The sequence below is a fragment of the Engystomops pustulosus genome, chromosome 5, assembly GCF_040894005.1.
Source record: "Engystomops pustulosus chromosome 5, aEngPut4.maternal, whole genome shotgun sequence".
Taxonomy (NCBI): domain Eukaryota; kingdom Metazoa; phylum Chordata; class Amphibia; order Anura; family Leptodactylidae; genus Engystomops; species Engystomops pustulosus.
Genome location: NC_092415.1, coordinates 111,036,074 through 111,051,431, shown reverse-complemented (window position 1 = coordinate 111,051,431; position 15,358 = coordinate 111,036,074). Strand labels below are relative to the sequence as shown.

General features: G+C 44.0%; 1 long non-coding RNA gene across 1 annotated transcript in view; it reads right to left on the bottom strand.

Annotated features, from left to right (window-relative positions):
* Positions 1 to 397: 397 nt before the first annotated feature.
* LOC140134153 (uncharacterized) overlaps positions 398 to 15,358 on the bottom strand; it is a 64,970-nt gene continuing 50,009 nt past the window's right edge. The window contains exons 2-3 of the long non-coding RNA XR_011856091.1: positions 1,897 to 1,973; positions 398 to 1,684 (exon numbers count right to left, since the gene is read on the bottom strand). This is a non-coding gene — a long non-coding RNA (uncharacterized lncRNA). The remainder of the gene's footprint in view (positions 1,685 to 1,896; positions 1,974 to 15,358) is intronic.

Here is a 15,358-nt window from a genome sequence, read left to right as displayed (position 1 = left end):
CAATAAAAACTGCATTTAAATTTGTTTGGCCCACGAAGGGATTAGGTATCCTAATCGATAAATCAGTTGAACAGATTATTGAATTAAATATGAAAAAACTTTATTTAAAACTAATAGGGGAGTTGGACAAATTTGCTAAACTAGCTCTTTCATGGGTCGCAAGAATCAATACAGGCGGTCCCCTACTTAAGAACACTCGACTTACATACAAGCCCTAGTTACAAACGGACCACTGGACATTGGTAATTTATTGTACTTTAGTCCTAGGATACAATAAACAGCTGTAACAGTTATCACATGTGTCTGTAATGAAGCTTTATTGTTGATCTTGACTCTTATGATAACCCAACATTTTTAAAATCCAATTGTCACAGCGACCAAAAAAGTTCTGTCTGGGATTACAATGATAAAATATACAGTTCCGACTTACATACAAATTCAACTTAAGAACAAACCTACAGACCCTATCTTGTATGTAACCCGGGGACTGCCTGTATAATAAAAATGTATTTAATACTGCATTTTTTATATTTGGTGAGATACATACCACTTAGATTTCCACAGGAATACTTGAGACCGCCACAAAAATTGTTTTTCAAATTTATATGGGCAGGTAAGGTGTCGCGGATAAAAGAAAAATAATGAACTCCTCAATAGAGAAAGGTGAGATATTATTGAGCAACTGAAGTGTTTTTGGGATAACAAATGTAATAATGCATGGACTAAAATAGAAGATGCAGAAATTGGTCCTATTATGGTAAAAGGGGCCATACAATTAAAATATTTAGTATCATGTAGGGTAGAAACTTTTCTAAGAACAACAAGGGACCTCTTGCATATTTGGAATAAAAAAAAACAAAGAGAATTTGCGAATACATATAAATTATGGAGATATTAAATCGGAATTTTTGAAGGAGATCGGTTTAATCCTTTATCTGCATTTATGGAATAATTTAAGGATCGGAACATTAGAGGGTTTAATTGCTAATGGTGCATTGATCCCTCTTTCTACATTATGCAGGGATTAGTTGTTGTCCAACTAATTTTTTTTGCAATACTTAGGGCTAAAGAACTAGATAAAAAATAAACTATTGAAAAGGGCAATTGCTCCACCAGAATGTTCAAAGTTTAATAAATTCTTATATGGGGCTGACACATGTAAAGGAGAAATCTCTATTGTCTATAACAGTGATGGCGAACCTTTTGGAGACAGAGCGCCCAAACTACAACCAAAATCCACTTATTTTCCCGTGAAGTGCCAATATGGTATTTTAAGCAGTAACTTATTGCTACCTGTTCTTCCACATCTTTCAATTGTATCGCCCCCCCGAGGCAACAAATACGGTTGAAAGAAGGAAGGCAAATTCAGACTCTTGTTGTAGCTTCTCCTCAGGGTCTCTCTGTAGAGGAAGAATGGTTGGTCCAGCAGGAGGATCTCCAAAGACATTGCAGTTCTGTCAACACCTTCTCACTTTTCCCGCAGTTCCAAACAGCCAATGAAGTGTTGCTTTAAAATAGCTCTCAACGCATCTCTTTAGTTGCCTGGGACTTGGTGGATTTGGTCCTATTTGATGAACTCTGTCCTGGGGTGATGGTCTGAGTGCACACAGAAATGGCTCCGAGTGACACCTCTGGCACCCGTGCCATAGGTTCGCCACCACTGGTCTACAAGGATCTTCAAAGCCTTGGGTGTCAAAAAAAATGGGTTATATGATAAACTGGGAGAAGGATCTGGGAATGTCATTCTCATTAATCAGGTGGCAACTAGCTGTGTCACGAGCATATAAGATATTCTACTGTACAAACCATATTGAGACTCTTCGTAAGTTACAAACAAGATGCAAAAATACCACTCCAACTACAACCAGTAGTAACAAGTGAAAAAAGCCAGCTCACCTAACCTTCTAGTCATTCTGGGCTGCACACTTCACGGCCATCTCCTGTTGCACGAACATAGTCCCATCCATAGCCGTCTGGTACAAACAAAGAAAATAGAGAAAAGTGATAAGGCACAACAAAAGAAGGTCACGGCTGTGCTGTGCCAAACTATGCCTGCTTTATTGAGTGACAAAATGCTAAAAACAAACACGAGGAACAATCGGTTAACGCGTTTCGACGAAAAACGTCTTAGTCATAACCTGTATGCATTCACTACATGCTCACCTTTTAAAAGACCTGAACAGCTGAGTGGTATCTAGCTCCCCACCCTCCGGTCATGTGAGTGGGAGGGCCATGGGAGAAACTTCAATCCCAACAATGAATCACCTGATCTCTAGGATCCGGGGAGAAATGGAACACGCCCCCTCCAAGTCACATGATCGGGAGATGTGTCATGCTGTAGCTGGTGAGTATAACCATTACAAGAAACAGTATAAAATCGAAAATAAATATAAAAATGTTCCTTACTGCCACCTGTGGTATATAACAGTAGTCGCATATACATACAAACATGTGTAACAATGGGACAAAATTGAAAGATTGTAAACATTGTAAACATAAAACTTTACATCAACACTTAGATCTCAAGACTACATACTTCGTTAGTTTGTTGTTGTATAGATCTATATAGGAATCCATGCAATGTAAACATGACATCCAACCTCATCCATCTATGTATATACTTCTCAGATCATATACTGCTGGATTATGTAAAACAAAGTGTGCAAGTTAATATTGTTATATTCATATCTGTATGAGGGCATGGATGCAACGCATTATGTTATGTATCTATACAATTCTATGTACATACTGTTATAATTACATCACTTATCTACTCAGTATGTAAGTATGAGGTCAAGTCTCTTGTTCAGACCCTGTGGCGCTCTACTTTCTATGACAAAAATCCAATAAGTCTCTCGGTTAAAAATCTTTCTCTTAATGTCTCCACCCCTTATCGGGCGTGTGACTTTTTCTATTCCTGTCCACTTAAAGTAACGAGTGGATTTGTTGTGGATGTCCCTGAAGTGTTTAGATGCTGCCGAGATACCAACTCCATCGTTTGTGATGTCCGATAAATGACGTCTCATTCTAACTTTCAAAGGGCCTGTAGTGTGTCCTATATATTGTTTACGGCACTCAGAGCATTCTATCACATAAATTGTGTTAGAGGAATTACAGTTGATATAGGACTTTATCGGGTAAGTAGTATTCGTGACATAAGTGAAGTTGTCACCTATTGATATATATGCGCATGCCTTGCACTGTGAGTGTCCACATTTATAACATCCTACTGTATTAAGCCAAGTTTGTTGAGACGTGTGACTACTGAAAAGGCTTGGTGATATCATGCTTCCCAAAGTACCAGCTTTTTTAGCTACACATTTGACTCCTCCATCTAGAACACTAGAAAGAGATTGGTCCTGTAGTAGGATAGGAATGTATTTATTTACAATTCTAGATATCTCTCTAAACTGTTTACTGTACGCAGTTGAAAACACTATGGGAGGGTGCTTAGTTACAGCACCCTCACAATTGTATCCACTTTTACACATAGTTTCAGCAATTTCCTCTACCAACAAAGCATGTTGTTCTACACCTTTTATTCTATGTTCTGCCTTATATACTACAGATTTTTGATAGCCCCTATTGAATAGTCTCTTTTTGAGGTTTTCCTTCTCTCTCTCAAATTCCATATTGTCCGAACAATTCCTCCTAAGTCTCACCATTTCTCCATAGGGTATGTTATTAATAACGTGTGGGGGATGGCAAGAGGACGCCAATAGTGTGGCATTCCTTGCCATTTCCTTCCTATATGGAACACTTTTAACCCTATCTCCATCCCCAATAAGTGTAACGTCCAAAAATGGAATAGAGTTTCCACCAAAGGAGGAAGTAAATTTCAGATTCATATCGTTGTTATTGAGGTACAAAACAAAATCTTGGAAGGATGATTCTGAACCATTCCAAACCTACACCAGGTCGTCTATATAACGGCCAAACCATACTATAGACGCCTGGTGTGGGTTGGAAGATGAGAAAATGGTAAGTTCCTCCCATTGGGACATGTAGATATTTGCAAGGGAGGGGGAAAACTTTGGGGCCCCCTCCACTTGCAAATAATACCTGCCATCAAATAAGAAAAAATTATTCTCAAGTAAAAATTTTGTGGCTGAGATGATGTATTCTTTGAGTGCCATACTAAAGGTACTGTATCTGTCTAGATGTCTGCGTAGAAAAAAGAGGCCCTTGTCGTGAGGGATAGGTGAATAAAGTGCTGTGACGTCACATGACGCCCAGCTATATTCCTCACACCACCTAAAGTCTCTCATAATTTTCAACACGTGTTTTGTATCCTTTAAATAGGAAGGTGTAACCCTAGTAAGGGGCTGAAGGTAATGGTCCAGCTACTCGCCCAGTCTCTCACCCACTCCCCCAATGCCAGCCACAATGGGTCTCATGGGGGGTGGAAAAATGTTCTTGTGAACTTTGGGGAGCGAATGAAAAACTGGGGTGACTGGATTCTTTACAAAAAGATAATCTTTCATTTTTTGTGTTAAAATGCCTGCAGATACTCCCTCGTCCAAAATTATGGACAGGCGTTTCTGCACATAGACTGTAGGGTTGCATTCAAGACTCCGGTATGTATTCTTGTCATTCAGCATATTATCATTAAGAAGTTTATACAGTGGAGCATCTAAGACCACCAGGGCTCCTCCCTTATCTGCTGGTCTAAAACTTAGATCAGGATCTTGCTTAAGCTGTAGTAAAGCTCGTCTCTGTGATTTAGATAGGTTGTGATGTATCTGCTGTAAGTTTGTGTCTTTGACTCTTCTGTGTAAAGCCACTAGTTCCCTCTCTACTACGGGGCTCATCAGATCCGCAACATACGCATTATGAGTATCTGGGGCAGTCGATACTTCATTAGATGTTAACGCATTGTCAAAATGCCTTCTTATTGTGATGTTACGCCCCAGTCTGTTAACGTCCAGTAGGGTACTAAACAAATCGAAATTGCAACTGGGTGAGAACTTCAGACCTTGTTTTTAGCATTTTGTCACTCAATAAAGCAGGCCGTGGACCTTCTTTTGTTGTGCCGGTTCGCTTTTCTCTATTTACAAACAAGATGTTATATATCACCATCGACTAGCAAAATTTTTTGAGCTAGAAACTGACAGTTGCTGGCATTGTGAAAAGAAGGGAGCGGATCTATTACACATATGGTGGAACTGTAGAAGCATTAAGGTTTTGTGGGAGGAAGTAGAGAACCGGATTTAAGAGATATGGAGTTTTGAGATAGAGCTGAGTCTGGAACTTGCTCTTCTGAATCTGAATATGGAGGTAATTCCGGTAGATTTTAGATGGTCCATAGGAAGAATGTTAGCAGTAGTAAGAAAGACCATAGCACTTTAGTGGAAAGAACCACAATGTGCAGATCTAAAATTAATTATGAAGAACTTGAAGCAAGTGTACCAATATGAAAAAGTCCTGAATGAGATGGCCATTCTAAAAGCAACTGATTTTGATGGCAAATGGGAAAAACGTGTAATGTACGCATCAAACAATCACATACTTTTGTAAAATATAAGCTTCTTGTGTACCTGGTTTCTGTCTTTCTTTCTTTCCTTTTTCTTTTTCTTTTTTTATCTCTCTCCCTCACCATGTGCCTCTGGGACACATGGGAATCTTACTTAGTCTCATGCGCAAACAAGGAATAGATATATTTATGTCTTTAACAATATAGAACAATACAAAAAATTTATTTATGATGTAGAACTGTGATCTACATAAACTAAATAAATAAAATGCCAAAACACTGTTGGTGCTGGAGCCAGCACAAGGTAGCAATATAACACAGTCTATCTTGCAAAGTCAAATCACAGTAAAACAGTAGGGCCTTAACCCGTATGGCAGAAGGGTTAGGCAGCACAGTTAAATAAAACAACAGTTCAAAGTGCCAGGATAAGGCACAGAGGTAGATAATCCTGTTCGTGACGCCACTTGCAACATCCCCCACCAGGGCCAGACCTTTCTTTGGTGGCTGTAGACAGCTGCAATTACAAACATTTGTTAAATTTGAAATGATCTGCTATTGAGACTGATAGTTTTACTACCCAAATGAGTTACTTACTAACGTTTCCCATATCGCAACTTTATGTTTTCATAATTTTTTTAAAGTCCTTTTATTGTTAAATGATGATAAAATTATTAAAATCTTCCTATGAATCCTCCCATTTTCAAAAGTACAACCTTCAAACTATTAAAATGGATGTTACTTGTTGTATGGGCGCCTAGAGAGCCTCAGAAGAGAAGGAGCACTCTGCATCTGCCAGTTTTATCTTATAGAACTTAGTGGATTTTAGTTTTTTCGTTGGTAGGGCCATATGTGGGCAATTTTATGGGATGCATTTCCCAGTGATACCATTTTGGGGCTGGTGTGCCCTATTGTTGAAAACATAATAACTTTTTTTTAGGGGTGGAGAAGTAGAAAAGCCTCAATTATGTTATTGATTTTTTTTACTGTATTTTTTTTGGTGTTCACCATATAGCCTAATAAACATAAATTTTATTAAATGGGTCAGTATGATGACATGTATACTTTACTTAAATATTTGTACAAAATTTCTCACAATTAACCTTAATATGGGGAAAAATCTAGCATTTTTGCATCGCCGTCTTCAAAATGGCATAAAACTTTTTTTGCATATGGAGCTGGTTGATGGCATGCTTTTTCCGGGACATGTAGTACTTTGCACCAATCTGGAGCAGATATGTTTTTTGATCACTTTTTATTGAATTTTTTGTGATATGAAATCATCAACAATTTTTTAGTGTTTTTTTTTAATACGGTGTTCATTATGTAGGTTCAGTAATGATTTATTTTTATTCTACAGATTATATTGGTGAAAATAATTAACTAAATGAATCTACATGTTCCAAACCCCATTTTAAATTGTTAATGGCAACCTGTCACCAGGAGACCCATTTTTAGCACCCCCTAGTCCCTACAGAGCATAGTACCTACACTGCCAAAGAGTTTTTGTATAAAAAATAGGTTTTACAGAAAAAAAGACTGCTCCTCTATAGCTACTTCCAGGGTACAAGTGTCTAGTCACAGAGCACATGGCATTAAAAGGTACAATATAACATTTTTTTTTCTGTAAAACTTATTTTTTTATACAAAAACTCTTTGGTAGTGTATGTACTATGCTCTGGTGGTGCTAAAAATGGGTCACCTGACAATAGGTTCCCTATAAATGCAGCCACTTGGTCTTGTAAGTAAATTTTAATATAGGTCCTACTGTATATCCTGAGACCTGCATTCATAATGGATAAAACAAATTCAAAGGAGTCAGAGCAAACCAGTACATTTGGTTTGTTAAAGCCAGGTTGCACTACTCCAGCTTCATAGCACATGCTGTGTACCTACAGCACTTCTGGTGTAAAGCCAGGCTGTACTATTCCAACTACATAGTACATGGTGTATACCTACTTGCTTGTGCAGTGAAGCCAGGGTGTACTACTTCGGCTTCACTAGCAGTATCACAGACGCTGAGAGCCACGGACCAAGGAATTTTTTTTTGTAATGGGTTGTAGAAAGGCACAAGGCGTTGTGGTGGATGGTAGATATGTGTCAAAGTGGGGGCAAGGGGCAGACGGCAGCCGCAGCAGTAAGGTAATAACCTTTGATATACTTTTCTAAAATAAGGACCTAGCAATGGACGAATATGACAGAGGTGTAGAGATGAGCGAACACTAAAATGCTCGGGTACTCGTTATTCGAGACGAACTTTTCCCGATGCTCGAGTGCTCGTCTCGAATAACGAACCCCATTGAAGTCAATGGGAGACTCGAGCATTTTTCAAGGGGACCAAGGCTCTGCACAGGGAAGCTTGGCCAAACACCTGGGAACCTCAGAAAAGGATGGAAACACCACGGAAATGGACAGGAAACAGCAGGGGCAGCATGCATGGATGCCTCTGAGGCTGCTTAAACGCACCATTATGCCAAAATTATGGGCAACAGCATGGCCATGACAGAGTGACAGAATGAAGCTAGATAGCATCTAAAACATGCAATAATTGACCCTGACACTATAGGGGACGGCATGCAGAGGCAGCGGCAGCAGGCTAGAGAGTGTCATGGCGACATACCCTAAATGGACTCAGGCTTCAAACCAATGGGTGGCAGAGAGGAACCAAAGGAGGTGAGCAAGAAGTGCTCAAATAATATCGGTACATGATAAAAGTTTGCCAGTATATTTTGTGGATTACACAGCAGGGTGGCGACAAAGTTAACATGGAAGCCATGAAAACAACCCAAAATTCTGCCTGACACAGCTCGTTTGATAAGGGGACCATGTATGGAGGCAGTGAACTAGTAGTAGATTAAAGGTGCTGCAGTTAAAACTATGTTAGTTGGATCTTGGCATGGAGCTGGCGCTCCGCTGCCAGGCGAGCTTTCGCCAATCCAAGCCCCTGTCTCTAGGCTACTCCCCAAACAGCACTTCTAAGAACCTTTTGTATAAGATCAAGTGTAGTAGCGTTCTTATAAGTTTAGGATATGCCGGGTGAGGGGAATGTAAACAGATGCGCAAGAAGCGCATGATGCGCATGGAGCTGGCGCTCCGCTGCCAGGCGAGCTTTCGCAAATCCAAGCCCCTGTCTCTAGGCTACTCCCCAAACAGCACTTTTGTATAAGATCAAGTGTAGTAGCGTTCTTATAAGTTTAGGATATGGCGGGTGAGGGGAATGTAAACAGATGCGCAAGAAGCGCTGAAATAATATCCCTAAATGGTAAAAGTTTGCAAGTATATTTTGTGGATTACACAGCAGGGTGGCGACAAAGTTAACAACTTTGATGTGGAATCCATGAAAACAACCCAAATTTCTGCCTGACACACCTCGTTTGATAAAGGGACGATGTATGGAGGCAGCTATATGGACGACTTTTGGAGGTAGGAATGGAGACAACGTGTGGAGGCTGCTATGGAGACAATTTAATTTGGATAGTGCCTGTATGTGGCAGTCCCAAACATTTTTCAAACCAGAGGAGCAGGTAGGTGGCCCTCCAGTAAAATGGGATAGATTGAGTGCCTGTATGTGGCAGTCCCAAAAATTGTTCAAACCAGAGGAGCAGGTAGGTGGCCCTCCAGTAAAATGGAATAGATTGAGTGCCTGTATGTGGCAGTCCCAAAAATTGTTCAAACCAGAGGAGCAGGTAGGTGGCCCTGCAGTAAAATGGAATAGATTGAGTGCCTGTATGTGGCAGTCCCAAAAATGTTTCAAACCAGAGGAGCAGGTAGGTGGCCCTCCAGTAAAATGGGATAGATTGAGTGCCTGTATGTGGCAGTCCCAAAAATGTTTCAAACCAGAGGAGCAGGTAGGTGGCCCTCCAGTAAAATGGGATAGATTGAGTGCCTGTATGTGGCAGTCCCAAAAATGTTTCAAACCAGAGGAGCAGGTAGGTGGCCCTCCAGTAAAATGGAATAGATTGAGTGCCTGTATGTGGCAGTCCCAAAAATTGTTCAAACCAGAGGAGCAGGTAGGTGGCCCTCCAGTAAAATGGGATAGATTGAGTGCCTGTATGTGGCAGTCCCAAAAATGTTTCAAACCAGAGGAGCAGGTAGGTGGCCCTCCAGTAAAATGGAATAGATTGAGTGCCTGTATGTGGCAGTCCCAAAAATTCTTCAAACCAGAGGAGCAGGTAGGTGGCCCTCCAGTAAAATGGAATAGATTGAGTGCCTGTATGTGGCAGTCCCAAAAATTGTTCAAACCAGAGGACCGGGTAGGTGGCCCTCCAGAAAAATGGAATAGATTGAGTGCCTGTATGTGGCACTCACAAAAATTGTTTCAAACAGAGGACCGGGTAGGTGGCCCTCCAGAAAAATTAAATGCATGAAGTATAGCAAGAGCCAGTGGGCCCTGTCAAAAAATAGCCATTTTCCTCTGCTTTACTGTACAAAGAGGAGGAGAAGGAGGAAAATGAGGAGGAGGAGGAGGAGTGGATCAATTATTCAGGTTGAGCTTCCTTCACCTGGTGGAGATTGGAAATTCTGAGAAATCCAGCCTTTATTCATTTTAATAAGCGTCAGCCTGTCAGCGCTGTCAGTCGACAGGCGTGTACGCTTATCGGTGATGATGCCACCAGCTGCACTGAAAACCCGCTCGGACAAGACGCTAGCGGCAGGGCAGGCAAGAACCTCCAAGGCGTACAGCGCCAGTTCGTGCCACATGTCCAGCTTTGAAACCCAGTAGTTGTAGGGAGCTGTGTGATCATTTAGGACGATGGTATGGTCAGCTACGTACTCCCTCACCATCTTTCTGTAAAGATCAGCCCTACTCTGCCGAGACTGGGGACAGGTGACAGTGTCTTGCTGGGGTGACATAAAGCTGGCAAAAGCCTTGTAAAGCGTACCCTTGCCAGTGCTGGACAAGCTGCCTGCTCGCCTACTCTCCCTCGCTACTTGTCCCGCAGAACTACGCACTCTGCCGCTAGCGCTGTCAGAAGGGAAATACTGTTTCAGCTTGTGCACCAGGGCCTGCTGGTATTCATGCATTCTCACACTCCTTTCCTCTGCAGGGATGAGAGTGGCAAGATTTTGCTTGTACCGTGGGTCCAGGAGAGTGAACACCCAGTAATCGGTGCTGGAATAAATTCTTTGAACGCGAGGGTCACGGGATAGGCAGCCTAGCATGAAATCTGCCATATGCGCCAGAGTACCAACGCGTAAGAATTCACTCCCCTCACTGGCCTGACTGTCCATTTCCTCCTCCTCCAACTCCTCCAACTCCTCTTCTTCTGCCCATACACGCTGAACAGTGAAGGACTCAACAATGGTCCCCTCTTGTGTCTCGCCAACATTCTCCTCCTCTTCCTCCTCATCCTCCTCCACCTCCACCTCCTCCGATATGCGCTGAGAAACAGACCTCAGGGTGCTTTGGCTATCAACAAGGGAATATTCTTCCCCCGTCTCTTGTGACGAGCGCAAAGCTTCCGACTTCATGCTGACCAGAGAGTTTTTCAACAGGCCAAGCAGCGGGATGGTGAGGCTGATGATGGCGGCATCGCCACTGACCATCTGTGTTGACTCCTCAAAGTTACTCAGCACCTGACAGATATCAGACATCCACGTCCACTCCTCATTGTAGACTTGAGGAAGCTGACTGACCTGACTACCAGTTCTGGTGGAAGTTGACATCTGGCAGTCTACAATCGCTCTGCGCTGCTGGTAAACTCTGGATAACATGGTCAGTGTTGAATTCCACCTCGTGGGCACGTCGCACAACAGTCGGTGAGCGGGCAGTTGGAGGCGGCGCTGCGCTGCCCTGAGAGTGGCAGCATCTGGGCTGGACTTCCTGAAATGCGCACAGATGCGGCGCACCTTCGTGAGCAAATCAGACAGATTGGGGTATGTCTTGAGGAAACGCTGCACTATCAGATTTAACACATGGGCCAGGCATGGCACATGTGTCAGTCTGCCGAGTTGCAGAGCCGCCACCAGGTTACGGCCGTTGTCACACACAACCATTCCCGGCTTGAGGTTCAGCGGTGCCAGCCACAGATCAGTCTGCGCCGTGATGCCCTGTAATAGCTCTTGGGCGGTGTGCCTTTTGTCGCCTAGGCTCAGCAGTTTGAGCACCGCCTGCTGTCGCTTAGCGACGGCACTGCTGCTGTGCCTAGAGCTACCGACTGATGGCGCCGTGCCCACGGATGGTAGTTCGGAGGAGGAGGTGGAGGAGGGGTGGGAGGAGGAGGAGGCATAGTAGGCCTGAAACACCTGGACCGAGGTAGGCCCCGCAATCCTCGGCGTCGGCAGTATATGAGCAGCCCCAGGGTCAGTCTCGGTCCCAGCCTCCACCAAGTTAACCCAATGTGCCGTCAGCGATATATAGTGGCCCTGCCCGGCAGCACTCGTCCACGTGTCCGTGGTCAGGTGGACCTTGTCAGAAACGGCGTTGGTCAGGGCACGGATGATGTTGTCTGACACGTGCTGGTGCAGGGCTGGGACGGCACATCGGGAAAAGTAGTGGCGGCTGGGGACCGAATACCGAGGGGCGGCCGCCGCCATGAGGTTGCGAAAGGCCTCGGTCTCTACTAGCCTATAGGGCAGCATCTCCAGGCTAAGCAATCTGGAGATGTGCACATTAAGGGCTTGGGCGTGCGGGTGGGTTGCACTATATTTGCGTTTCCGCTCCAGCGTCTGGGGTATGGAGAGCTGAACGCTGGTGGATGCTGTGGAGGATCGTGGAGGCGACGATGGGGTTTTTGGGCCAGGGTCCTGGGCAGGGGGCTGACTAGCAGCTGACACAGGGGAAGGAGCAGTGGTGTGCACGGCCGGAGGTGAACGGGCTTGTTGCCACTGAGTGGGGTGCTTAGCATTCATATGCCTGCGCATACTGGTGGTAGTTAAGCTAGTAGTGGTGGAACCCCTGCTGAGCCTGGTTTGGCAAATGTTGCACACCACAGTCCGTCGGTCATCCGGTGTTTCCTTAAAGAACCTCCACACTTCTGAAGATCTAGCCCTCGCCGCAAGAGCCCTCACCACGGGAGCTTCACTAGTTGACAGTGGCGCTGATGCACCAGCTCTGGCCCTGCCTCTCCGTCTGGCCCCACCACTGCCTCTTCCAACCTGTTCAGGTCGAGGACTCTCCTCCGTCTCAGAAGCACTGTGTTCACCCGGCCTCTCAACCCAGCTTGGGTCTGTCACCTCATCATCCTCCGATCCCTCAGTCTGCTCCCCCCTCGGACTTCCTGCCCTGACAACAACTTCCCCACTGTCTGACAACCGTGTCTCCTCATCGTCGGACACCTCTTTACACACTTCCACTACGTCAAGAAGGTCATCATCACCCACAGACTGTGACTGGTGGAAAACCTGGGCATCGGAAAATTGCTCAGCAGCAACCGGACAAGTGGTTTGTGACTGTGGGAAGGGTCCAGAAAACAGTTCCTCAGAGTATGCCGGTTCAAATGGCAAATTTTCCTGGGAGGGGGCAGACTGGGGGGGAGGAGGCTGAGGTGCAGGAGCTGGAGGAGTGGGGATTTCGGTGACATGGGTGGACTGCGTGGAAGACTGACTGGTGGTGGACAAATTGCTCGAAGCATTGTCAGCAATCCACGACATCACCTGTTCGCACTGTTCTGGCCTCAACAGTGCTCTACCACGAGTCCCAGTAACTTCAGACATGAACCTAGGGAGTGTAGCTCTGCGGCGTTCCCCTGCTCCCTCATCAGCAGGTGGTGTCTCACCCCGCCCAGGACCACGGCCTCTGACCCCTGCAGTAGTTGGACGCCCACGTCCCCGCCCTCGTCCTCTACCCCTAGCCCTGGGGTTAAACATTTTTAAAATGAGAGTTATAACTTTTTTTTTTTTTTTACTTTTTTTTTTTTTTTTTGTGTGTTTTTTTTGTGTTTTTTGTTTTTTTTTGTGTTTTTTGTTTTTTTTTGAGTTTTTAGAACCAAACAATCCTATCCTATTGCTATGGCTATTTTCTAGCCAAGTATCAAAGGAAGCACACTACTATGCCAGATGAGATGACACTGAGTTATTGCCTAATAGAAATCCAACCCCTACTGAATTTTGCCACTTCAGCCTTTGCTATGGATATGTGCGCCACTAAGCGCAGAACACAGCGGTCGCAAGTCTCACTACAAATTGCTCAGAATTGGCAAGTACATGCACTGCAGAAACTACAGCCACCAGCAGATCAACCAGAAATCAAATATATAGAACGCTACTGTAGGCTTCAAGAAGCTATTTGTATTCTCCTATGGCTATTTTCTAGCCAAGTATCAAAGGAAGCACACTACTATGCCAGATGAGATGACACTGAGTTATTGCCTAATAGAAATCCAACCCCTACTGAATTTTGCCACTTCAGCCTTTGCTATGGATATGTGCGCCACTAAGCGCAGAACACAGCGGTCGCAAGTCTCACTACAAATTGCTCAGAATTGGCAAGTACATGCACTGCAGAAACTACAGCCACCAGCAGATCAACCAGAAATCAAATATATAGAACGCTACTGTAGGCTTCAAGAAGCTATTTGTATTCTCCTATGGCTATTTTCTAGCCAAGTATCAAAGGAAGCACACTACTATGCCAGATGAGATGACACTGAGTTATTGCCTAATAGAAATCCAACCCCTACTGAATTTTGCCACTTCAGCCTTTGCTATGGATATGTGCGCCACTAAGCGCAGAACACAGCGGTCGCAAGTCTCACTACAAATTGCTCAGAATTGGCAAGTACATGCACTGCAGAAACTACAGCCACCAGCAGATCAACCAGAAATCAAATATATAGAACGCTACTGTAGGCTTCAAGAAGCTATTTGTATTCTCCTATGGCTATTTTCTAGCCAAGTATCAAAGGAAGCACACTACTATGCCAGATGAGATGACACTGAGTTATTGCCTAATAGAAATCCAACCCCTACTGAATTTTGCCACTTCAGCCTTTGCTATGGATATGTGCGCCACTAAGCGCAGAACACAGCGGTCGCAAGTCTCACTACAAATTGCTCAGAATTGGCAAGTACATGCACTGCAGAAACTACAGCCACCAGCAGATCAACCAGAAATCAAATATATAGAACGCTACTGTAGGCTTCAAGAAGCTATTTGTATTCTCCTATGGCTATTTTCTAGCCAAGTATCAAAGGAAGCACACTACTATGCCAGATGAGATGACACTGAGTTATTGCCTAATAGAAATCCAACCCCTACTGAATTTTGCCACTTCAGCCTTTGCTATGGATATGTGCGCCACTAAGCGCAGAACACAGCGGTCGCAAGTCTCACTACAAATTGCTCAGAATTGGCAAGTACATGCACTGCAGAAACTACAGCCACCAGCAGATCAACCAGAAATCAAATATATAGAACGCTACTGTAGGCTTCAAGAAGCTATTTGTATTCTCCTATGGCTATTTTCTAGCCAAGTATCAAAGGAAGCACACTACTATGCCAGATGAGATGACACTGAGTTATTGCCTAATAGAAATCCAACCCCTACTGAATTTTGCCACTTCAGCCTTTGCTATGGATATGTGCGCCACTAAGCGCAGAACACAGCGGTCGCAAGTCTCACTACAAATTGCTCAGAATTGGCAAGTACATGCACTGCAGAAACTACAGCCACCAGCAGATCAACCAGAAATCAAATATATAGAACGCTACTGTAGGCTTCAAGAAGCTATTTGTATTCTCCTATGGCTATTTTCTAGCCAAGTATCAAAGGAAGCACACTACTATGCCAGATGAGATGACACTGAGTTATTGCCTAATAGAAATCCAACCCCTACTGAATTTTGCCACTTCAGCCTTTGCTATGGATATGTGCGCCACTAAGCGCAGAACACAGCGGTCGCAAGTCTCACTACAAATTGCTCAGAATTGGCAAGTACATGCACTGC